The following is a 27,791-nucleotide window of genomic DNA, read 5'->3' on the forward strand; positions in this document are numbered from 1 at the left end:
TGAGAGAAAGGAGGCCGGAGATGAAGAAGACATGTCAAATACACATTGGAGATAATATAGTGGCAGAAGGGAAGTAAATATGAGTAAACTTACCATGTAACATAAAAATGTTGCACTCTATACTATAAGTCTCATTTTATACTACAATCACTTCGCTACAACCTCATAAATTAAAAATAAAAATAAATAATGTCTCAAACAATTTTTGATTTCTAAATATAAATTTATTCTTCAGAATTTTCTAAATTTGAAACAACTAGTAACATGTCCTCATCAGTAATTTCCTCTTCAATCATCTCATCTGGAATCTCCTCATTAAAAGTCTGCAATGATGATTCTTGTAACTCTATGGTCTCCAAACACTCGATAAATTCGCCATCAAGAGATTGATCAAAAAAATCATTCAAGTCATCTCCTCCTTCTGACAATATTTCATTATTGGTGCTGTCCATTTCAATCAATGTAGTGGAATCATTCAAGTCATCTCCTCGTGACAATATTTCATTATTGGTGCTCTCAATTTCAATCAATGTAGTGGAATCATTCAAGTCATCTCCTCCTTGTGACAATATTTCATTATTGGTGCTGTCCATTTCAATCAATCTAATGGAATCATACAAGCCATCTCCTCCTTGTGACAATATTTCATTATTGGTGCTCTCAATTTCAATCAATGTAGTGGAATCATTCAAGTCATCTCCTTGTGACAATATTTCATTCTTGGTGCTGTCCATTTCAATCAATCTAATGGAATCATACAAGTCATGTCCTCCTTGTGACAATATTTCATTATTGGTGCTCTCAATTTCAATCAATGTAGTGGACAATTCAAAAGAAATTGCCACGGTCTCTTCATTGTGAGCCATTTTATTTTGAAATTGCTTGCTGTAAATTGCAGAAAAAAATAATCACTTTCATTTATCGTTTTTAGTAATACATAATATAAAACTAACTTCATCAAGTATTTAGTATAACAGAAGGACTGCAAATAAATAACAGAAAACATTTTTCAAATTATCTTCAAGTGTACAACATAGTTCCCCTTACAAATTAACAACTCACCTTTTTAAAAGTAGCAGAAGTGTTAGTACTGTGTAAATCAAACACCAGAAATTCACCACCAAAAATTCCTCACAAATGTACCTCAGACAGTAGTATCACAAAATGGCTGTGGTTTCCTCTCATTTGACATATATACATAACCAATTAACTTTCATCACACACAAATACAAAACCAAAGTAACATTTTAATTGGTTCTAAATTTCAACACTTTCAAATGTGTTTTCCCCATGCAATTTTCCATAGGACATTTACATACGTCTACAGCCTGAATGGCTGAACGGAATTACACCAAACTTGGCAAAATGGTACATCAAACCTAAGAGGTCAGGAAGGATCTACTATGCCCCCTTATGGTCATTTCCCCCTTCGCTTTGGCCTCCTCTTGTCTCTCAATCCTACCGAGGGACAAGATGGCGGCCGCTACGGACTGTTTGGAATGTTGACAGACGCCGGAGAACCAATCAGCTTCGCAAAGCTCCGTAACGCGAAAAGTACGCGAAGCGGAGCGCTGTTACAGATATATATCTTTTTTTCAACGTTAATTTCTCAAAATCCACTGGAGCACATATATTGAGACCTAGCAAAGGCACATCGGGCTACCAGTCCCTAATATTTTGCCAAGTTTCGTGCAAATCCATTCAGCCGTTCGATTATTATTATTTTGTTTTTTTTTTGCCCCGCGGGGCCCTTTTAAAACTTCCACATCAAACCTAGGGGGTCAGCGAGGATCTACTATGCCCCCTTATAGTTATTTCCCCCTTTGTTTTGACCTCCTCTTGTCTCTCGATCCTACCGAGAGACAAGATGGCGGCCGCTACGGACTGTTTGGAATGTTGACAGACGCCGGAGAACCAATCAGCTTCGCTTCACAAAGCTCCGTTGCGCGAAAAGTCCACGAACCAGAGCGCTAACCGGTCCGCTGTTACAGATATATATCTTTTTTTAAACGTTAATTTCTCAAAATCCACTGGAGCACATATAGTGAGACCTACAAAAGGCACATCGGGCTACCAGTCCCTACAATTTTGCCAAGTTTCGTGCAAATCCATTCAGCCGTTCGGGCTAAAAGTGAGGCCAACCGCCCTATGGAAAACTCAATGTTAAAAACACGTTTTGGGACCCCCCTTTTTTCTCGGCCCCCACTGGACGAACCCCCCCCAAATTTTCAAGGGCTGCTCAGAAACAAAATGTGCCATTTTCCTGAAAATTTCAGCCGATTCCGTCCACAAACGCCAAAGTTATTAGACATAGAATTTTCAAAAAACCCATAGAGAAAAAATCCTAACTATATATACCTACTGGCGACCGCCAGTAGGTAATATCTATCTATATATATATATATATATATATATAGAGCAATGCACTGCTGATGACGTCACATATTACATCACTCATGACATGGTCAGTGACATCACACATGACATCACTCATGACATCTCAAATGACATCCCTCATGACATCACTGATGACATCATCCTGTGAATGTGTGTTTTTCGGAAAATTAAATATGTTTTATATATGTACATCTTAAGGTCGATGGAAGAATAAATGGGTATATAAGTGTCTAAATGAATGATTTATTTTTGTAAAATTGATTGTATAACGGACTGATTAAGTGTATCTTAGTGAATACAAGTATTACCGAGAACTTTTTAAATATTTAGATATCTGTATCAGTGTCTGACTTTGTGTATAGGTGGCTGCATGAGTTGGTGAGTAGCTACATGAGTGTCTATATGGGTTATTAGTTGTTTTTTAAACTATCAGTATGAATGTTTGTATGGTTCGGTGGGGGTATTACTTAGCGCATAGATGCATGAATGAGTGACTCACTGTTTGAATGTGTTTTGAAGACAGCATGTGTGCAGGGCTGTATGGGTGGATGAGTGTGTGTATGGGTGTGTTAGTGAGTGAATGACTGTCTCAATACTATCTTTATAAGTAAGTACATATGTTTTAAACTAGTATATGTAAATATTGATGTATATATGTGAGTATATATGAGAGTGAGAGATTGGAAGAGTTCCTGTATAAATAGGTATGTGATTCTAAAAGTGGTTGTTTAAGAGAGTAATTATATGTACATTTCTGTACAAATGAGTGTAGTGGTGTGTGTATAGCTATATATGCAAGCAAATGGATGTTTGAAAGTTTATTTGCATGTGTGAGTATATGTGTGAGTAACTCTATGTACAACTGTACGTGTGTAACAGGATTTATAGGTGTATATGTACATATGATGAGTGAGTACATGTATGAGTGACTATATAGAATTGTTGGTGAATGAGTGGATGTGTATGTAGATTTTGGAATTACTGAATATGTTGTTCTAACTAGTACTGCTATCTCCATTATTTTGTAAATTTTAGTTTCTATTTTTCAATGTGTGTAAGGTTATATTAGGGTGAGAGGAGGCCTGCCACTCTTTTCACAAGGATGATGTCATCAGTGATGTCATCAATGATGCCATTTGAGATGTCATCAGTGATGTCATGAGTGATGTCACTGACCATGTCATGAGTGATGTAATATGTGACGTCATCAGCAGTGCATTGTGGGCGCGCAAGTTATAGTTAGCTGAACTAACTATAACGGGGGAATTTCAAAGGTTTTGTATGAGTGAAATGTCCAGCTAACTATAACATGTGTGAAGCCTATGGTTTTTTCAGTGAATTTCTAAGGTTTTTTAAATGCTAATTCCCAACTATAACGTTTGTGAAACCTATGGTTTTTTCAGTGAATTTGCAAGGTTTTTTAAATACTAATTCCTAACTATAACATGTGTGAAACCTGTGGTTTTTTCAGTGAATTTCAAAGGTTTTGTAAATGATAATTGTTAAATGCATTAATTATTATATTTCTTTCTTTTTATACTAATTTCCTACATTTTTATTATAAATATTGATACTTATTTTATTTTTTTAATTATATTTCATATTCTTAATGTAAAATAATAACAAAACTAAATTCAAAAATATTTCTTTTATTAATTAATTTTTCCCCCTAATATATTAATATTCAATTCTATATAATTCCTTTTTCATTCTTTTTTTTTCAGTATTTGTACCGTACACGTACAGTGATCGCACCGTCCATTGTACAATAAATCGTCGTCTGCACGTACGTGCGCACACGTTACAGATACGCTTTGACGTTACACTCTCCTTGCAGAATTGTAATCATTCAGCCACTACCCAAGTACTCATGGTGAAAGTGTGCCTTAGGGCATGAACTGCTTCAAACACCTATAGACTATGCATCCAGGGTTCTATGCACCGACAAACTTGTCGTTTATACCTTCAATTACCCAATCTGTATTCGTACACTTCAAGTAAACACTATCATACTTCTGTTTCAGTATTGTAGTGACCATACAGCACTATGTGTTTATCTATACACTGTTCTAAAAGAATCCATTTACTACATTAAAACACTAATCAGCAGATGTACAATAAGTGCTACATCCCCAAAGATATGCAAGTTATTGTATACTGTGATATCACCTCCTTGTAGCGCAGGGCTTTATAATGTGATGTACCTTCCAGATGCGTCATATTGTAAATAGCACATATCATGGCACATCTCTTACACCACCAGTGCATCACAAAAGTGACGCAACAGCTGTGTAAAAGAGACACAAGGGGGTTCTAAATCCACATACAAATTCATCCAGGCAGTTTCACCAGCAGTGAAAATTGAAGCATAGACATATTTATGTGCATATGTTACATTCAAGTGTTTCGGACGTACTACAGTATACTATAGGTAAACAGCTTATATATTTATGCTGTAGCACTTCCTTATAGTTCTGCACTTTCACATTCACCATACACTAGTAATGTATTCATTCATTCATTCATTTATAAACTTCACATTCATTCTGAGCAACTTTTATACACTAACATAGAAATTAACAGCCTGATTCATCAAGCCGAAATCGGCTCGCAAAGGGCCAGATTCTGAGAATCTGGCCCTTTGTGAGCGCTATTTTTGCATTTGGGATTCATCATCCCAAATGCAAAAATCGGTAATAGCGATTTCGCTATTTTGCGAGCATTTACATTTAAGGAATCTCTATTTGAGATTCCTTAAATGCAATTCATCATCCATTTAAAAATTGCGAATTCGCAATTTCGGCCCGCTATTTACCGCAAGGTCAAACCTCGTGGTAAATAGCGGAAGCTTAGAAAAATGCTTTTAAAAGCATTTTTCTAAGTTGCATGTTGCACACACACATGTCCTTTGGACATGTGTGTGCGCAACACCTGTTTCAATTTGCATTTAAGGGGTGCTACAGGGTGTCCTTTAAACACCCCTGGCACCCTTTAAATCGCTATCTTATTTGCGATTAGCTAATTGCTAATCGCAAATAAGGAATACTCCCCATTCATTCCTATGGGCCTTTTGGCCCATAGGAATGAATGGGGAGTTATTCCTTATTTGCGATTAGCAATTTGCTAATCGCAAATAAGGAATGTGTAGGAATCGCAATTCTTTATGCAATTTCTACATGAATCCCGTTTTGCAAGTCCTTAATAGCGATTCCTTATGAATCGCTATTAAGGGCTCGCAAAACGGGAGAATGATGAATCAGGCTGATAGTTCTTTCTGTGACCAGTGATGGTAGTTCTAAAAAGAACTGTTTTTTTTCTGTTTTTAGTTTTCAATTTTTTTGTGTTTTCTCAACAAGTTTTTTTGGAAACCAAAAAAATTGAACTGGAACTCAAAAAGTATCCAACATGAACAAAAGAATCAAAGAAAAAAAAAGAACTAATGTCGAGGACAGAGATGCTTCCAGCATCCTGCGTTTCATCAGGTCAATAGACTGTTCCCCATAACACAAAAGTTTATCGCAAATAAATGCATAGAATTTTAACATCAGCAAAATCACAATCAATTTGTGGGTGTGGACTGCTTGCTGGAAATGCTGCTGCAGCAGTTGATGTGCTTGGTGCACTAGAAGGTGGGTTGTCCTGCAAGCTCCGTCTTACAGCTCGAGCAAAGTTGTTCGGATGCAAGTTCTTCACGTGTCGCACCATATTTGTGTGTATTGTTTACATGGATCACCCCTAGAAAGAGTTGTTTGGCAAATTTTGCAGGTTACTTTTGGAGCATTAACCTTTTTTTGCCCTTCTGGAAACTTCCAAATTACAGCTTCTTTCCTCTTCTTTGGAGGTTCTACAGGAATGAAATCTCCATCTGAAGAATGGCTGGAATATAAGTCCATTGCTGATATTATGGTGGTCTTCCTTTTATTTTACAGGGTTCTCAAAAGAAATGCTTCTTCTTAGAAAGTCAAACTAAATGATTAAAATGGGACGGAACTTTCAACATTTGCAATAGCAACTATTATGAACCAATCAAATCTCTTCTTTTAAAGTCACATGGCTTTCCGTAAGCTTCTACTGAGCTTCATGTGCTTTTACGAAGCAAGTACGCATGACGTTCCACCGCGGTTTCTATAATTGCTTTTAAAAGTAATATACGATTGTCCAACCTTTAAAAAAACAATTTGCATAACTACTCTACATAATGTACTCTATTAGTATGTTAATTAAATATATAAATATATCTTTTTAAACAATTAAAAACATTTGCACCTTTCGTCACACAGAAACTTTCATGCGACGCGTAACGTCCAAGCGTATTCACAGTGTATGCGAGGGTACATGCTGAGAATGATTACCAGTACAAACTATGATGCAATCACTTTCTCACTGTCAAATGATAGCACAGGGCTCGCTACGAGAATGGTTACAAGTGGTCACTCATTGGAGATCCGATACTGGCCCTGCCTCTGCGCGCATGAAAACCCCGCCCATGTCTCTCTCTGTTGATAATTATGGGTCCACACACTCACACTTGCACATGCAAGGTACACGCCCGCCCACACTTTCCTAGATATCACCATGTAGCTATCTTGCTATTACTAAGCCTGGAAACAATACATTAGCCAATAGGAGGTCTCCCAAGGCCGTCATTCTTCTACACCGCGGAAACGCCACCAATGACGGCCCTGGACTTAGTTTGGTCAACCCCCGCGGTTCCCATAGAGAGCGGATACTAACGTAAGCACGCTCTCTTTTGCCTGCGCTGACAGACAGACTCTCATTGTCATCGATTGTACTACGATTGTTTGCTCGAGAGAAGAAGGACTCATGACACTCGACGTGGTGTCACTGCTGCAACCACCCAGCGAGGCCACCATAGGCGCAGTGTTGGCGTCGCCCACCCAGGCCCAGGCAAAGCCTCAGCCTTTAAAGACAAGACAAGAGAGAACAGAAGCAAAGGTAGGAGAAGCCGTTAGCATCACGGGACCCTTCAAGCTCTGTTTTCCTTTAGTTTCCTGCAACACATACTTTGTACTTCATTGTATTTCCTCCCTCCTAATCTTCCTGTCACTTTTAATATTTATTACTGCGTCACGTGGCCTTCCCAGGCCTCTATTATTATTCCTCATATATGATTTATCTTAATATATATCCTTCTGCATCACGGATGTGTCCTAGGCCTTTTCTACATAAATTGGGCGTACATGAATTTCTGTGTCGTATTTTTCAAGTGTCACGTGCTTTGGCCTGCATTCTTATAAATTGTGTTCATAATAAAATAATTTTTTGACTGAGTCATGTACCCTTCCCAGCTCTGTTTTGCTTTAGTTTTGTGCTCCATTTGCTTTGTACTTCATTCTATTTGCTCCCTCCTAATCCTCCCGTCACTTTTAATGTTTATTGCTACCTCACGTGGCCTTTTCAGGCCTCTATTCTTATGGAATATATATCGTTTATCATAATTAACCTGTTTACTGCGACCATTATTTCGGCGCAGTGTGCGCATTCTGAAGAGTGGGCTAGGCCCTGTCGGACGTTGAGCGTTTGCAGCACCAGCCAGGTACTGCTCTGAACGTTCAGCGGCCGACGGCACCATCAATGGTTAAATAAATTGTGCGTGCATGAATTTCTATGTCATACTTTTGAATTGTGCCCCGAGTTTTAGCTAACCCTGGGCGTAGTGTGCGGAGTGGGGCTCCGCGGAGCTACGCGAAGTGGGCGCAAAACTACGCCCACCCGCGCACTCCGCGTAGCCCCACTACGCACCGCCCGCCTCCCTCCTGCCCTCCCTAAATATGTAAATAAAAGGATAGAAAGGTTTTAAAGACACTTACCTTGTCCGCCGCGTCCCCGGGGCTCCCTCTCGCCGTCCCTGGATTCGCCGCCATTTCGGATACTAATGCGCATGCGCGGGTGCCCGCGCATGCGCATTTCTCATGAGAAATGCGCATGCATGACTTGGAAAGTCTCCAAAAATACCTACAACTTAAGAAGAAATGAAGAGTCAAAACACAGAAATGACTACAACCCAGTCATTTTATCCATGTGCAATGCTAACATGGACATTCAAGATGTTGCAAACAATTCCATTGCTCTTGCTCGATATGTAACATCCTACATAACAAAATCAGAAAACACAGAATTGAGTGAGATGTGGAAAAAGATTTCCAACAAGAAGAGTTTAAGTAAGAAATTATATAGTTACACTTTTGACCATATCAATATTCAGATGGCTTATCATCTGCAAATCTTTACTCCAAATCGAGTCTAGCTCTTGCTGCAACACGAAATCAAGTACCTAAATCTGTACAAGAAATTGAATATTTAGCTGAAAAAGAGCCAGAAAGTATATCTATTGTAGTGTTTTCCTTCATAACACATCCTACACGAACTGTTGAAAGATCCCTCACATTTTATTCATTCTACTTTGACTTTCTAATAAGAACCATCTCTTCTGCGAATCATGCCAAATAGAAGAAAGATCACCATAGTAACAGCAATGCACTCATCTTCCACCTATTCTTCAGAAGGAGATTTCATTCCTGAGGAGCCTCCAAAGAAGAAGAAAGAAGCTCTAATTTGGAAGTTATTTACTTTCCCTGAAGGGCAAAAAAAAGCTTAATACTCCATTAGTAACCTGTAAAATGGTACTTATGAACTTTTGTGTTTTGTGAAACAGTCTATCAACCTCATAAAAAACAAGAAACAGGACCATCCCTATCCTCAACATTAATCAATGCACATTTATCAAGCTTTTTTGTTGTAACAACTACCCCAGCCGAAGGCACTCAGAAATGTGCACACTTGCTGCCTTTCTTCGCTGGGGTTATAAATTATTGTTCAATTTCATATTCTGATTCAAAGTCAAGACCCTTTATCAAGCCTTTTCGTTGTAGCTACTTCCCCGGCTAAACACAGTAGAAAATGTGCACACTTGCTGTGTTTCTTGGCTGCAGTTATCAATTATTGTTCAATTTCATATTCTGATTCAAAGTCAAGGCCCTTTATGGCGCCTTTCTGTTGTAGCTACTACCCCGGCCAAATACAGTGATAAATTGCACACTTGCTCCCTTTCTTGCATAGGGTTATCAATTATTCTTCTTGTAATACAAATTCAAAGTGCAGGCCCTTTATTGAGCCTTCTTGATAACTACTTCCCGTGAATAGCAGTGGGTAATTTCTACACTTGCATCCTTTCTTCTGACGCACAGTCTGTGTAATGAGCTGGGAATCCAATGATCTACTTCCCTGATAAGACAGTTGTTACTTTGCACGTCTGCACCCTTTATTACTTTTTACCTTATTCATCTTCCATTCAATGAACACATCATCCACACATACACACACTTACTTGCTGCCTTTCTTGGCTGAAGTTATCAATAACTCTTCAATTTCATATTCTGATTCAAAGTCAAGACCCTTTACTAAGCCTTTTTCATGTAGATACTACCCCGGCAGAAGACAGTTGAAAATTTTGCAGTTGCTGCCTTTCTTCGCAGGGGTTATCAATTGTTCTTTAATTTCATATTCTGATTCAAAGTCAAGGCCCTTTACCAAGCCTTTTTGTTGTAGCTACTACCTCGCCTAAAGGCAGTAGGTAATTTCCACACTTGCAGCCTTTCTTATTTTTTACATTATTCATCTTCCAACCAATCAACACATCATCTAAACATACACACACCTACTTGCTGCCTTTCATGGCTGTGGTTATTAACTATTGTTCTATTTCATATCTGTATTCAAAGTGCAAGCCCTTTATCAAGCCTTTTTGTTGTGACAACTACCCCGGTAAAAAGCACACAGAAATTTACAGACTTGCTGCCTTTCTTAGCTGGGGTTATCAATTGTTCTTTAATTTCATATTCTGATTCAAAGTCAAGGCCTTTTATCAAGCCTTTTTGTGGTAGCTACGACCCCGGACGAAGGCAGTACAAAATTTCCACAATGGCTTCCTTTCTTGCCTGCGGTTATCAATTATTCTTCTTGTAATACAAATTCAAAGTGCAGACCCTTTGAGTCTTCTTGGTAACTACTACCGATGAATGGCAGTGCATAATTTACACACTTACGTCCTTTATTGCGCCTTTTCAACCACACAAGCAGTAGAGGTCCAGATGGCAGAAAACATTTTCTTTTCCCCCTTCTGTCCATCCCCCAATCCACTCCAATATTTGCTATCCACCAGGAAGTAGGGCTGGAATATGTGACCGACCTGGTGAGTTTGTCTCCTTTCGTTTGCTGGGTAAAAACTTGGCTTAACCCTAAACTCACATTGAACCACCAGATCTTAAGGGATTGCTTTGCCCTAGACAAACTTTAGCAAAATTGAGTGGCTGTCATATGTGAAGACTATGTTTTTTTAAACTCGGGCGCCCAGATATTTACCAAGTTCCAGAAGGAATTAAGAAAACTAACCTAAAATGGATTAAATCACAGTATTTGAGTTTACTGGGGCTGGAACGAGAGGTAGAGGAAATAAAAAAACAACTGGGTAGGGCTCACTACTTATTAACCTTATCACCATCACTAGAACCCTATCTAAGAATCGTGACAAAGCCCCTCCATCGTTGGCTTTTGACCAGGTTTTGCTTCAACCTGATTCATTTCTCGTTTTCAGGATGGTGTAATCCGGAAGACTCAGCCCTGTGTAACTGTCATAGTTTCTCAAATCAAAACACTATGCACTTTATAATGTTCTGTGATTTTATACTGAAATTAGGAAGAAGACTTTAATTCAGCTTTTGAGGGGCAAGGGTTTCTTCAGGTTGCCCAGCACTAATGTACCTTCAATTGTTAGACAATACCTGGAACATTTTTAACATTGCTAGTTTTCTTGTTGCTGCTGTTCCCCTTAGGAAACAAAGATTCCCACTGATGATTGAACTGTGTATTCCTCCTAAATTTTTAAATACCATGAATTACTTTTAATTGATATATCTTTCTAGTTTTAATTCATTTATATATATCTGTGTACTAATGATCTACAGTTTTATTTCGCCTATATGTATTGAATTGTCTCGTGTTTTGTATTTGTTCTTTTATGATTTTTCTTAATCGAATAAAGTGATTTGAAGACTGAAGAATATAACATCTCATAACTGAATAGAGCTTCTAAAATAATTTCATCATGTATTTCATATTACTGATTATCAATTTCAAAACTCATGTGATCATACTCGATGTCATGTTATACTTCTACAAAATCAGCATCTAAAGTTTAGTCTAGAAAATGACAGCTTATATCTACACCATTTATATCTTCCTCTTCTTTCTCCCTACTTATAAAAATTATGTTTAGCTCTTCTATGACACTGTTACTAATGTCGAAACAGTCTTTCAAATTTTTACGTTGATTTTCCATACTGAATTGTTTACGTTGTAGGTCCTTGTACATAAACATAAACACTTAATTTTATCTTCACTGTAATATCAGCATATGGGGTGATTCATATGAAATATATTAAATATTTCTCTTACAATTAAAGCAACAATATTTTCTACATGAGAGTATATTATTTTCTAAATATTCTAAAATTAAATACAATAAATACAGTGTACTCTGCATTGTCTGAAGTGCTTTATTTATTTATGTATACTACCTACTGTTGTGCAAACTTAAAGCAATGACACCAGCACTGCCTTAGTTTGACTCACCCCATTATGTTTTCAATTAGGGTTGAGGGAGACAAAGGAAATGAGTAAACTACATGTCTACAGATGAACTCCGATATTTAGAACACTGGATGAAGCACTGAATAAATAAAGTTAGATACAAAAGAACATACACAAAAAAGGCTGCATTAAAGATACACAAAGGAACCAACACAAATTGGACACCGAATCTTGAACACAAACTGGTAAGTCTCCAAAAGAACAAAAAGGCTAAGAATACTGCAACGGACGTTAGGCTGTGGAACTCATTCTGAAGACAGGTGTAAACATACTGTAAATAAAGCGGAATTCAAATAAAGAAAAAGTAAAAAAGAGACATGGATGACAAAGTCACTGGACTAATACTCTGTTCCCCAACGCAAAAAAAGATTTTACAAAAGTTATATGTACGAATGTTTAAGGAGCTGCAAAGGGACTCAATCCCCCGGGACTCAAAAAATAACATTGGGGACTGTGGGGAGAACGCCAATGCCCCCGCGGTCGCAGCCGGCTCCCCGCATCCTTTGAGAGCCGGCATTGCTTTCTCAGAGAGAGCAGCTGACATGCTGCTCTCTGTAACGAAAAGCAATCTGCTTTCCTACTTGAAAGAGACAGCAGATTAACTTGCTCTCTCTTTCAAATAGTAAACCGGGTTGCTGTGCTTCCGTGAGAGCCTCGGCACTCCCGTCCTACCATAGCAAACGGAAGTGTCCCGGGGATAGGCACCCCGAGACACTGCAAAAGCTGACCCTGAGAAATGATGGTCCCCAGGGCCATCAAAGGTTCCAGTAAGGGGGCCGCGTGACCCCCTCCCAACATTAAAAAGTCCAGAGAAGTGGAAGTCCCCGGAGCTGGGAAATCCGTGGCATCACAGACCCCCCTATTTCAATTGTTACTGCCCCAGGAAGGTGGCGGTCCCCGAAGAATGTAGGAGAGCCGTGAGCCCCCCACATACTTCAAAATAAACGATGTCTGCAAACACTTCCTAGTTTAGAGTGCTGACAGACAGTTGACAACCAATTAGCATGCACCTCGTGCTTGTAATTGTATGGATTTCCGTACACGTACACCGCAATTTTTTTCTCTTAAAAATATATTTATACTAAACATTCATGTACGACCCCCTGAACAAGCCTATAGGGTAAGAATGTTTCTACCCTGCCCCCTTTCCTTATTTCTCAACTTTGTTTTACTGTTTTCTTGTGACTCGGTTCTAGCGACGAATAAGATGGCTGCCAACACATCCTGGTTTGGAGTGTTGACAGCCAATAAGCATACAGCTCGTGCTCGTATTTGTAGTGATTTCCGTACGTGTATGCCGCGATTTTTCTTTAAAAAAAATATAGAGCCTAAGCATCCATGTACGACCCCCTGAGCAAGCCTAGAGGGTCAGAATGTTTCTAGCCTGCCCCCTTCGCTCATTTCCCAACTTTGTTTTACTGTTTTCTTGTGACTCGGTTCTAGCGACGAACAAGATGGCCGCCAACACTTCCTGGTTTCAAGTGTTGACAGACAGTTGACAGCCAATCAGCATGCAGCTTGCGCTCGTAATTGAACAGATCTCCGTCCTAGTGTAGAACTCTGTCTCTAGATAGCGCTATGATTTTACTTGTAATGTTCTCAGAAACTACTGAACGGATTTACACCATTTAACAAAAAGCACAATCTACGAACCGAACTCTACCTCTCTGCCTAATTTGAAGTAATTCCGTTCAGCCGTTCGGGTTGTAGCCCTAGCTAAAGGTCCCTATGGAAAATTGCATGAGCACAACACGTTTTGGGAACCCCCTTTTTTTCTCGGCCCTCACTTCACGAATCACCCCCAAAGGAGGGGAACTGAGCAGGCCATTTTCTTGGAGAAATTCGTGAAGATTCGTTCACCGACGCCAAAGTTATTCCAAATAGAATGTTTTGGATTTTCTAGGGAAACTAGGTCCTAACTATAACTACCTACTGGCGACCGCCAGTAGGTAATATATAAGTATATATATATATATATATATGTATATATATATATATATATAAAACGCTCCAATTCCTCCTGGTATACACAAGAGGACAAACAGCACTCGGAAAGGTAATTCCGCCAATCACGCTGATTTTATTATGCGGAAGGGGCTCACACAGACGCGTTTCGGCATGCTGCCTTCGTCAGTGTGTGTTACACCGAAAACAATATCGACATGTTTTTAAAGCTGCTGTCTCATTGCGAACATGGTCATAGACAAAGGACTATCATCACAGCATTCAAAAGGGCGCGTCATCTTTAAATGACCTAGAAGTAATATGTCACCATCAGTACTTCAATTCAGTGCAGTACAGCCCATAGATGGGCACCCGCCCCTTCTGAAAATAATGATGAATATGATATAAACAAGTTCTTGAAATGAACCAGAAAATCAAGCCGTGGATCGGCTAATGTCCCTTATCTAACATGTTAAACATGCCCAACATAATTTATGAGTCACATTTTGTTTACAAGCTTATAAGATGCAGTTGGTACAACGGCGGAAAAGAATTTGGCATGTTAACTCCTTGTTTCAATTAACTCCGTTAGTTAATCTTGCTAAGTACAGTCTCTAAGTAGAATCATGGCATCATTCTCAAACAATCATATATATAAACATATATATAAACAATCACATATGTAAACTCATTTAAAGTTGCAATTAATATAGACCCAGCGTAAATCCTTTACACTTAGATATAATCTTCGAATGCTGAGAATATCACTTTCCTCATATTGCAATCATAAATTCATAGTTTCAAAATAATGGTCATAAAAAATATGATCATAAAAATCAAGTCGAATCCTCTCGATCTAATTAGGATTGTAATTAACTTGACGAGTGTCAAACATTATAAATACGTGCACAGAACAATCACGTACAATGATGGAGACCTAACAGAAAGAGATACGTTACAGCTCAAACTAAATCGCCTTGCAGTATTATATTTCAACAATGTTCAAGTTCTAAATTCAGTGCTATGAGCAGTATCTCCTATTTTCCCAGATGAAATGCCATCTCTTCCCCACTTTTGAGGCCTTTCGGATGTTTCGTGGAGAGGTCTATAATATATCTTGATTCCAAACTCCGTAATCGTCTTAGGCGGTCACCACCCCTCACATTTGTGGGCACAATGTCAATACCAAAATATTGAAATTTGTTACAGTCCCGCCCATGGGCCTCAGCAAAGTGACAAGCCACCGGATAGGCCTGGTCCACCTTCTCTATATATATGTATTATCCAACAAAGTGCCCAAAGCAATGAGAGGGCACACACAATGCTCCGCCATCCAGCAGTATGATGCAGCTTGCTTTTCAGCTTCCAACTTTTGATTAAATTTGCCAACACGTTTCACGGCCTCACGCCGCTTCTTCCTGGGCTGCTCCAAACAAACACTGAAACACGCATTTGTATAGCATTTCCTATTGGGTTTATTCGCATGCTCTCCCCAATGGGCGTGTGCTAAAGAGCTTTCATTTCTGATGCATGATGGACTAAAGAGTGTCCAAGAGGGTCCTTCCGGGATCGGCTCCCATTGTCAGGTGGATTGGAAAACGGCGAACCCAAGCCGTCACTTTTAATTCACAATCCACAAGTTGCTGTCAAGCAAGCGCACACTCAGGGGTATATCTTTCAAAAGGTTTTAATGCAAGGTAACGCTACTCGTTTCGCCAACAGGCTTGATCACACGATATCTATATATATATATATATATATTCACTGAAAAAACCATAGGTTATAGACCATATATAGTTAGGAATTAGCATTTAGAAAACCTTATTTTACTCACACAAAACCATTGAAATTCCATATATAGTTAGTTGCACTAACTATATATCGCGCACCCGCAATCCACTGCTGATGATGTCACATATTACATCATTCATGACATGGTCAGTGACATCACTGATGACATCACTGATGACATCACTGATGACATCTCAAATGACATCACTGATGACAACATCCAGTGATTATGTGTTTCTGTAAAGTTTAAATATGTTTTACATATTGAAGAATGAGTGGATGTATAAGTGTCTGAATGAAGGTTTTAGTAGGTGCGTGATTGACTGTATGAGTGAGTGATTAAATGCGTCTTACTAAATGCACGGGTTAGTGACTAAACTGTCTGAAAGTGTGCATCAGCATGTCTGTTGTTGTGCAAGCTGCTGCATGTGTTGATCAGTAGCTATATAAGTAGCTATATGGGTTATTGATTGGTTGCACAAGTATTTGTATGGGAGACTGAGTGTGTGTATGGCTGGCTGGGAGGTGTGTGACTCTGTGCAGATCAATGTGTACTTGTATCAGTGATTCTATAAGAGAGTAAGTATGTGTTAGTATATGTTTGAAAATGTAAGGTACTCTATGTTTAACTGTGTAGATTAGAAAATGGAACTGTGATTGATTCTTTACAGGACTGACTAGGTGTGTGAGTAACTCCATGGATGAGTGGCAGAGTGTGAGTGTCTGTATAGGTGTATGAGTGCATATGATAGTGTTGTAAAGATGAGTGATTGTATGTATGAATGATTGTATGGGTGAATGAGTGAATGTGTGTGTAGACGTAGGAATCAGTGAGTGCGTATGTAGTAACTAGTATTGGTGTGTCAATGGTTTCAAAAATTATACTCTGTATTTAACACTGGGTGTAACAGAGGTTATATTAAAGTGTGAGGAGATGCATTGTATTGTCACATTAATGATATCATCATTGATGTGACCATTGATGTCAAATGAGATATCATCAGTGATGTCATTTGAGATGTCATCAGTGATGTCATCAGTGATGTCACTGACCATGTCATGAATGATGTAATATGTGACATCATCAGCAGTGGATTGCGGGTGCGCGATATATAGTTAGTGCAACTAACTATATATGGAATTTCAATGGTTTTGTGTGAGTAAAATAAGGTTTTCTAAATGCTAATTCCTAACTATATATGGTCTATAACCTATGGTTTTTTCAGTGAATTTTCAAGGTTTTGTAAATGCTAATTCCTAACTATATATGGTCTATAACCTATGGTTTTTTCTGTGAATTTCATTGGTTTTTTAACAGCTAATATCTGTAGCTGTAAAATGTATTCTTCTTTAAATCCAAAAATATATTTTATATGTTTATGAATAATTTTTTTTTTTAATATTTTTTTTTCTACGTTCCCGCTTCGCGAATCGGGAAGCTTCCCGTTAGCTGACCTTGATGCCGCGAAATAGACCGCGAGCCGGTAAACGTTTCTTTACCGCAAGTGCCGCGTTAGAAAACAACATCGTGACGCCTCCCGTCCGCATGACGTTCCACGTTGTCGCGTGACACGTCATATGACGTGCTACGTTAGCGAACTGGTACGCGAAGCGAGTCGCAAAGCGCAGGTTTCTGGAAGCAAACCGTGAGGCCCTGCAAAGCGCTTAACGTAAACACAGCAAGTCATGTGACTTGGTAATAACACTTTTTATTGGTTCATTTCACTTTTGGTTTCCTAATGATGTAAGACTAGGTCATATAATCTAAAATGAACACTTTTGATTGGTTGAGAACTCTTGTTTTTCCCAAATGATGAAAATCCCTCCTTCTTTCCTCACTCTGACTTTCATCATTGTGAGAGAAAGACCCTTTGTGATCACTGAGCAATGGCTTCTTTAGTAGCTTCAGCTGGTGCTTCCCCACCACCTCCACCACATCCAAGGAAGAGTGGACCACCTGCTCAAGTTATAATTCAACAAGAAGAGGAAGAAGAGGAACAGGACGACGAGCACGAAGAGAGGCAGTTTTTGCCTGAGCAGCCCAAGACGTCTCACCGGAAAGAAAACTTCATTTGGCAATTTTTTTAAATTCCCAAAGGTCAGAAAAAAGTAAATGCAAGATACGTAACTTGCCTTATATGTCAAGATAGACTGTCCAGAGGAACCGAGAAAAAATACAGTTTCGGAAACTACACAATGCATCGCCATATGACTAGGTGGCATCCTAACAACTACAGTGCTGCACAGTTTCGGAACGACCTAGATAATCTCCCTATTATGGCCAGAAGATCTGTTGTACCGGAAGTAACGGGACCAGAGGGCAGGGAGATGGTGCCAAATATACAAATGAAATTTGGTGAAGTAAAACACACCTGCGTATTTTGCGATGGATTCATTTCCTACGGAGAAAAAAGCATCACTCTGATCAACAGAGCTATTGACTATCATATGCAAGTTTGTACGAAACGCCCAAAATAATAAATACTTCTTTTTTTGTTTTGTTGCTCCTGTTGAGCCCTTTACAATGAATCGTTTTCATTGCCCCCTCCAAGAAAAACCCCCAAAAATATAAAACCTCAGAAAAATTCAAAAAAAGTAAAAAAATGTTCCGAAAAATAATAAAAAAAATATAAAACAACAAAAACAATAAAAAAAAAGTTCTTTTCAGAACTACCTCCCCGTTATTAAAAAATTGGTACAATATTTGGAACTGTGCCAACCTCTATTTCTCTTAGTTCGCTTCCCAGTTCGCTCGCCGGTACGCGAACTAGAAGCGAACCAAAAACAGTAAGTATAAGGGAAGGAAACAGACACTTATGTTAAAAGAAAGACAGCTATAGGGGAGTAAACTAGAGATACTATTACCCGTAATCCACTGCTGATGATGTCACATATTACATCATTCATGACATGCTCAGTGACATCATCAGCAGAGGATTGCGGGTTTTTTGGCAACGTGCCTTATCCACGGTTTAATAACGCTGCCTTTTGCTTTATATAAGTTTTCAAATTGTATGAAATATATACCAATAGGTCGTTATGAACCTTTAGGTAGTGCTTTTCTTCATGAGGTCTGGTCGCTTCCATACACATACAGATGTTTCAAAGATGATCAAGAAGTTTATCTGAATGGAGAGGAATGCACTGAGACGCCAGATCATTCACTAATGTGTAGGCACATACAGTTACACGGTTCATGCAACAAACACCGACCAAATATGGCTTGCGTGTTGCAAGGCACGCCAGTTCCTGCTATCATCCCCACGTTCAAGTTGTTGGAAAATGGTAGTTATTTGATGCTCAATAATGAAGATTGTTCTGAGTTAATTGAAAAGGGTCTGCACCTCTGTACGGGTGTTCGCTATGTGAAGCACGAAAGTTTCACGGGCCGAACTCAAGGCCACCTCTCTCTGAGACAAAAGAGCTCTTATTCTTGCCATGCCGTTGAAATCTGTCCCAAGGTTGGTATTTGTGGCCAGATTGAAAACTCCCTATGTTCATGTGTGGGAGGAAATAGAACATTTCTGCAGCAAATAACCCGTTCACTTACTGTTACGATAAAAGGAATACTTTTAATTCAGATTTGCCTTTCAATTTCAGCAAGATGGTTCCGACTATCTTTAACGCATCCTCCACAAAGACCCTGGCACACTTTTTTAAAGTTGTTACCAGTGGTCTCGTGACTTCATTTGAGAAAATCTTTGGAGTCATCCCTGCTTCCTTTCATTCTATTTTCTCCACTCTGGTTCGTGGATTGGCATTTTTACTTGCATTACCAGCGGACGCTCTTGTGCTTTTTTACATTTTTAAATATGGATGTCCCTCCTATGCAACCTCCCACCCTGCAGCTGCTGACACTGTTCCGCAATCGCATGCTAGAATATTATGGCACAATGCCGTTGGCGATATTAAGCACGGCATATGGATTATCTTTTCGATTCTCCTACTTCACCTGTGTCCAGCCTGTATTTCACTGCCTGACCTGTGATTTCGATTGGGCCATTGATTTGTGTCTCTGCGGACCGGTTTCTCCTGACGTTGACTATAATCAGCTGATGACTCCTATCATTACTCACGAGTTGGTTTGTCCTGGCGAAAGGATTATGGCTATGGCATTGATGCATGGACTACTTGGTCCCTGGAATTTACTGGCGGCAGCACAGTCTTTCTTGGAACAGAGCTTTCTTGAAAACCCACCGAGCTGTCCTCTGATGGTGATAGAGGATCCGGTGCTGGGAGAGCACGTATGTTCTTTTCCGCTTTTAAATTGGATGGCTGAACTGTTTTCGGATGAAGACGGTGACTTCCTATTGGAGGCTGTTGCAGCTTATTTTGCATACACAGTTATGTCATAGACCTTTTTCATGTTTGATATGCTGAGTACTAGCATTTCATTGACAATTCATTGACTTATTTGTCAAGTTTTTATTATTTACCTTGCCTATTGGCTTAAGACTCGATAAAGTACTTGGCTGTTTTATTTTTCTTTAGCATTAAATTTTCCTAGTTTTTAATGCTTTACCTTGCGGACCGTCCACATATAAACTTGCAATCTACTCTCATGAGATGGCACTTCTATTATCTTATTCAGTTCGTTTCCGGATCATGGGGAGGTGTCATCTAGGTCCTGGATATCTTTACACCGTGTTAAGTTAGCATGGGCTCATTACCGGTTTAAACGCCATTTTTCCTTTTTTGCAACTTCTGCACACGACACTTAGTTGTTGCTTTAGCTTTCCACCTAGTAGTTCATCGTGGTTTACATGAGAATAATATGTTATTGCTCTACTATCTGCTTTGCTTGTTAAACTATATCTGTACAGCGAGTGCTAAAGTTTCAAGAACAACACGATACAGAATTGTTATGAGGTCTGATCTCCACGACTTCATACTCATAACATAAGTGCAACTTCTGCCAATTCTGGGCATGAGGCGGGTTTTATATTGCTTTGCCGAACACACATACACAACAGTTGATGCGGTTCACATGAAGAGAGAGCTGGTGTATGCTGATGTGATTCCTTCAAATCTAAGACACTAAAGTATGGGCACGCCCTAAACCAACACAAAGAGACCTTCTTAGCAAATAATATAATATGTGTATTAGGGAGGGTGAGATATAAGCAGCCGCGGGCCGTGGAGGGAGTTACGGTGAGGCAGGGAGGCGGGGAGGGGGAGAAGCAGGGTGGAGCCCTCTCTACCTTGCCCCTCCCCCTCCCCGCCTCCCTGCCCCACCGTAACTCCCTCCACGGCCCGCGGCTGCTTATAAGTGTTGCTAACTCTTATTCATTTACAGCATGTTAACATACTGTCACCATTCGCTTTTTATGTACTAGTAACTATGCTGGTAATTTTGCTACTGATAATATGTGTACTTGTATTCTCCACCCTGCTTCTCCCCCTCCCCGCCTCCCTGCCTCACCGTAACTCCCTCCACGGCCCGCGGCTGCTTATAAGTGTTGCTAACTCTTATTCATTTACAGCATGTTAACATACTGTCACCATTCGCTTTTTATGTACTACTGACTATGCTGGTAATTTTGCTACTGATAATATGTGTACTTGTATAATCTAAGATACTACGCCTCAGAAGACGGCATTAGTAAATAAACATTTCAAATACACATGTGTTCTTCTTAACTCCATGTTCTGGTTTCTAAGAAATATATAACGACCGACTGTTCATGAGTTCCACGTATCCTGAGGTACTATAAGTTCATATTCTGGATTGTCTAAACATTGAGAGTTTGTTATATCCAATGTTACACTGTACCTAGCTTGCTAAGGAGTTTTTGATTACTAACGTGAGTTTTGGGACACCCTAATTCGCCGAGGTTCCAATCCTCTGTCCACAGTTCTGTGTGAGAACAGAAACCCTGCGACAGGGGCACCCCCGACCCTTGCTGGAGCTTCATCACACTTGCGATACAACTCCAGCAATGCGCCACCTTTACGGCACAGATACATCACGCATCTGTGCTGTTTTTGCCCCATGATGCGCCGCATTGTAAATGCAGCACACCATAGGTGACGGAACAGCGGCACAGAATGACTAACACATCCCTGGTGATGCGCCAGTCATCATAAATGTATCCCTATGCTTCTTATCTTGTTAGAGATGAACCGCCATATGTATCATCAAAGTTTTTTGCATTTCCTAAATAGCGAACTTTAAGGAATAAATAGCGATTCTTTACCATTCCTAGTTTGCGATTAGCTATTTGCTAACTACAAATTACCCATTCATTTCCTTCATTTCCATAGGGCGGTTGGACTCACTTTTAGCTCGAACGGCTGAATGGATTTGCACGAAACTTGGCAAAATTGTAGGGACTGGTAGCCCGATGTGCCTTTGCTATGTCTCAAGATATATGCTCCAGTGGTTTTTACGAAAATTAACTTTGAAAAATATATATTGGGCTACATTGGCCTATATATATGTTGGAGCCCAAATGTAGCCCAATGTAGCCCAATGAAGCCCAATGTAGCCCAATGTAGCCCAAAGATGGCCGCCAGACACACAAAAAAACAAATGTAGCCCAAATATCAGCCAGATGTCGCCCAACTATAGCCCAGTGACAGAATGACCAATCCGCTTCGCAAACCTCCGTTACGCGAGGCGGAGCGCTGTTACAGATATATATCTTTTTTTGAACGTTAATTTCTCAAAATCCACTGGAGCACATATATTGAGACCTAGCAAAGGCACATCGGGCTACCAGTCCCTACAATTTTGCCAAGTTTCGTGCAAATCCATTCAGCCGTTCGATTATTATTATTATTTTTTTTTTTTGCCCCGCGGGGCCCTTTTAAAACCTCCACATCAAACCTAGGGGGTCAGCGAGGATCTACTATTCCCCCTTATGGTCATTTGCCCCTTCGCTTTGGCCTCCTCTTGTCTCTCGATCCTACCGAGAGACAAGATGGCGGCCGCTACGGACTGTTTGGAATGTTGACAGACGCCAGAGAACCAATCAGCTTCGCTTCACAAAGCTCCGTTGCGCGAAAAGTACGCGTCCTGGGCCGCTGCCCGGTCCGCTGTTACAGATATATATCTTTTTTTAAACGTTAATTTCTCAAAATCCACTGGAGCACATATATTGAGACCTACAAAAGGCACATCGGGCTACCAGTCCCTACAATTTTGCCAAGTTTCGTGCAAATCCATTCAGCCGTTCGGGCTAAAAGTGAGGCCAACCGCCCTATGGAAAACTCAATGTTAAAAACACGTTTTGGGACCACCCTTTTTTCTCGGCCCCCACTGGACGAACCCCCCCCAAATTTTCAAGGGCTGCTCAGAAACAAAATGTGCCATTTTCCTGAAAATTTCAGCCAATTCCGTCCACAAACGCCAAAGTTATTAGACATAGAATTTTCAAAAAACCCATAGAGAAAAAATCCTAACTATATATACCTACTGGCGACCGCCAGTAGGTAATATATATATATATATATATATATATATACACAACGTAACACAGGTACCGACAACAACGGGGGTCTTTTGAATCAGTAGGTCTTTCCTGTGTTACGTTGCAGCAGGAGTGGACAGTGTATATGTATATCTTGAATGAAGAAGTGTGGACTGGTTTTGGATATATATATATATATATATATATATATATATATAGAACGCTGGATCCTGACCGCCAAGGGGTGACGGAGACAACAGGCGTAGACCTCGCATTCGAAAGGTGTTCAGTCAAATCAAAAACAACAAAAGCCACATCACGGAAATCTCTGCCATCAATACATTTTTATTTTCAGCAGAAATGCAAGAGCAAGTGCCCTCCCTGACGCGTTTCGCTCCGCAGGCGGAGCTTGATCACATGACGCGTCAGGAATAGGCCATGCATTCAATCAAAATTAAAAGCCCAAGCGCCTAAAGAAACAGGACGCACGGGTACAGCAAAGCAAAAAGGCATACATTTCTTTGGTTTAAAGACATAGTGTCTATCACAATTTATATTATGACAAAGTGCCAGGGGACAAAAATAGGAGCATAGTGCTCACATGTTATGTCAACAATTAATCATTACAAAAAATATAAATGCAATGAATATTCACGGGGAATAAAGTATAGAATGTCCATTGAACCAATCAAACAAAAGGATCATAAGCAGAAGTTCATACCTTAGAATGTAAACCAAAAATGGTCCATCACAAATGGAATAAACAGGGTGCTTAAACATGCAAGATAAAATGGGGCATCCAAACATTCTATTTTTAATCGTTCCCCAAACTGTTGATTTTGCTGATCCCATACAAAATTGTTGACAACCCCTGACAAAAGTGCAGTGCGCATTAAATAACAAAGAAAGTGCCTTAGTGCTAAAGTGCAAATGATTTTAGAACGATATCATAATCCAATAAAATATCATATATTGGCTGCAGAAGACCTGGTTTGAAAAAACTCAAAATGAAGACAAGAAAGATACATTGGAACACTTCAAAATTTCATATCCTATGGATAAATCAAAAACAAAATCATCATAAAAAATGTGGATAAGGTAAAGTGAAGATAACTCATATCATGAAAAGCAAGGTCAGAAATATATAATTCATAGAAAATGATGTAATTCATCAAAAGCATTCAAACCATTGGGGGCCCGGGTATCGAGCAACATAATGAAAAATGCCTCTTTTTGACGAAGCAATTTTTCACGGTCGCCACCTCTGCCTGGATTAGCTACGGAGCACAACAAAGTATACTTCAGGTCTTTTAGTTTCTTGTCGTGTACCGATTTAAAATGGCGAGCCACTGGGTAATTCATGTCTGAGTTAACAATCGCTCGAATGTGCTGCAATATGCGCTGATGTGCGGGAAGTTTGGTGCTTCCAATATATGACATAGAGCATGTGCAGGTTAGTTGGTAGACTACAAAATCACTGCGACATGTCAGATGTTCTCGTATTGGGATCAATCTGTCATTGAAAGCTGATTTATAATGAGTCCCATTTATAGCAAATGTGCATGCACGGCACGAAGTACACCTAAAAAAAACAGTTTTCTTAAGCCAATTGGTTTTAGAGGGCAATTCTGGTTGAGTTCTATCTAATGCATCCTTCATAGAAGGTGCCCTCCTAAAAGTTATGGCTGGTGATTTAGGTAAAAAAGGAGCAAGGATAACATCAGTTAGGACAATTGGCCACTCCGATCTGATCAAATTGCTGATCTTAGATGTCTGAGAGCAATAAGTGGTAATAAATCGAACAGAGCCCTGTTCAATAGATTCTGAAATCCTCCTATTCATGGGGATTAAAAGGTCCTCACGGGAGCGCGCATGCACCTTAGTCATAGCCTGATCTAAATTGGCACTACTGTAGCCCCTGCTAAGGAATCTTGACTTTGATTCTTTTAAACATTGATCTAAAACATCGGGACTACTACAGATACGTTTAATCCTAATAAATTCACCCAGAGGTATGCTGTTAATGGTGTGAAATGGATGAGCACTGCGGGCATGCAAGATGGAATTGCCCGCAGTGCTTTTTCTATGGAGTCTGGTTTGTATGGTGTCGTGATCGATGTAAACCTGGACATCTAGGAAATCTGCCAAATCAGATGTAATGTTGGCAGTAAACTTAAGATTCCTATCATTTACATTTATGTCCCTGACAAATAACGCTGCTTGTTCCTTGGTACCTCGCCAAATGATGAAAATATCATCAATAAAACGCCAATAATGCGCTAGGTGAGGGAGCCAATGCGCGTGGGTGACCCCGAGAACATGCTTCTCCCACCAGCCAACATGGAGGCAAGAGTAGCTGGGGGAGAAGCATGAACCCATGGCCACCCCGCGTTCCTGATGGTAAAAATAATTTCCAAATTGGAAATAGTTGTTAAAGAGGCATAGCCTGATCATATCCAAAAGCATGAGGTTATGATCTCTGAATCCTGCCTCTCGTCCATCAAGAAAGTATTTGACTGCTTCAAGGCCCTGGAGGTGGTTGATGCTGGTGTAAAGTGCCTCAATGTCCATCACCAGAAAGCAAAAATCAGGACACCAAATGATATTACTGACCTTAACCAAAAAATCTGTGGTGTCTTTCAAAAAAGAGGGGAGAGAAAACATATGTGATTGAAGGAAAAAATCAACATATTTGGAAATATTCTCATTCATACTACCCTGAGCAGAAATAATAGGACGACCCGGGACAGGAACGGTGCATTTGTGAACTTTGGGTAACAAATATAAAAGTGGAGTGATGGGAGGTGAAACATTCAAAAACTTGGATTCATCCTTTGTTATTAAGCCATTTCTAAACCAGCGATTGATGTCTTTGCGGGTTTTTTCATGACTATTAAGCATCACAAATTTGGTGCATTTAGTATAACATTGGGTATCACACAGTTGCCTAGTCGCTTCAGTGATGTAATCTGTTTTAGCCCAAGGCACTGTATTACCCCCCTTGTCGGCACTCTTCACAATGATCTTATCGTTACCCTGAATTTTTTTCACAAGTTTAGTGTACTGCATGTTATTGAAATCAACCTGTTTTTTCCTTTTTAGCACCGTTCTGTTAAGGGACTTCAATTCTGTTATGATCCTATCACTAAAGACATCTAATGCATCTTTAGGCATCAGGGGCAAGAAAGTGGATTTGCTACGAAAAGTGGTGGGTGGAGAGCAATTCACCTTGATAGTTTGGCTTACTGTCAAATCAGTTTGCGTATTAATTTCATTGTCAAGAGACAATAACGTCTGTAAACCTTGTAAATGTTTAACCTGGAGAGATTCGACATTGGATGTAACCACCTCTGATTCTACACGTGACATTGAATTATCAGGATGTAACAAAAAATATTTTTGTAACTTGATTTTCCTAATAAATTTAAAAACATCAATCCGTGCTTGAACATAGGAAAAATCATTGGGTGGACAATAAGAAAGTCCTAGAGAGAGGAGTTGTTCCTCGGCCCTAGATAGCGTCAAATCTGTCAGGTTTATTACTGAATTGTCTTGCTCACTAGCTAGTTGTTCCAGTTCTTGCGAGTTTTGCCTCGCCTTCCACCTCTTTTTGGCAATTCGTTTCCTGCAGCGACGTTTTTGGCTGCCGATTTGTCTGCTTGGGGAGGAATGTTCCGTGAGCGCAGAGAGTACCTCCGGTCCTCGCTGACAAAATTCAATTCATCAACCACAGAGAATTTAGTTAAGTCAATTGAAGTTGCAATGGAACGTGGTAAACTGTCTTCAGAGCCACTGAAAGATGCTACAGATAAATTGTCTTGATTCGTCAAAGTAGGGCATACAGTGGCCCCTGAATCAGAAGTGGTGGCAACTTGCTGCTGGGTAGACATGGCTTTGCGCTTATAAGAGTCGTACTTGCGTGAAAAGGTGAAGATACGACCTGTCGCATAGTCCTCTTTGTCTCTAGCAAACTTATTGATTTTGCGTTCTTGAATTGTTTGTTCCAGCTTAGCGAGCCTTAGGTCAATATCCTTACGAGCATTAGCAATTAGATCAGTGTCACCTGACGTTTCCAAAAGTGCATTGATTTTCGCAATTTCAACCAACAATAATTCTCTGTCAGAGTGGGCAAATTCAGTCAAAATTAGTAAAATGTTCCTTGATGATTGAAGGCTGTTTTCAGCCCATCTCTGTAACATTTTGGGGTCCGGATTTTCATAAGTGGGGACTATCATCACTCTTAACCCCCGGGGTACACGATTAACTTCCAAATATTTATCAAGTGACTTCTTCTCCCACCATTTGGAAAGTTCACTGCGGAGCAATTTCTCCAAAGTCTTTAACAAATCCTTAGTGGTGTTACTCACATTTGAAGTGCGGCTTTCTTGAGAAACTGAGTCAACAGAAGGTAAGTTTTCATACAGGGCTTCCGCCGCCATTTCCCTACTCCTGAGCGCGTCGGTGGACAACATGATTGCCAAATATAGTATCACGGCCAAATATGCCGCTGGATTATTATTCAGGCTAATGTGGCTACAACATCATCATAATTGTTCAATCGAATTTGTGAATGATTAG

General features: G+C 39.8%; 1 protein-coding gene across 7 annotated transcripts in view; it reads left to right on the forward strand.

The window, feature by feature from the left end:
* LOC144753804 (uncharacterized) overlaps positions 1 to 27,791 on the forward strand; it is a 2,685,544-nt gene that overhangs the window by 304,066 nt on the left and 2,353,687 nt on the right. For 2 of the 7 annotated variants that reach the window (XM_078641379.1, XM_078641378.1), the window contains exon 3: positions 12,069 to 12,251. The exons of the other annotated variants lie outside the window; for them this stretch is intronic. The gene's annotated coding sequence lies outside the window, so the exon portion shown is untranslated. The remainder of the gene's footprint in view (positions 1 to 12,068; positions 12,252 to 27,791) is intronic. 7 annotated transcript variants of the gene reach the window in all.

This window comes from Lissotriton helveticus, chromosome 5_1, assembly GCF_964261635.1.
Source record: "Lissotriton helveticus chromosome 5_1, aLisHel1.1, whole genome shotgun sequence".
NCBI classification, from domain to species: domain Eukaryota; kingdom Metazoa; phylum Chordata; class Amphibia; order Caudata; family Salamandridae; genus Lissotriton; species Lissotriton helveticus.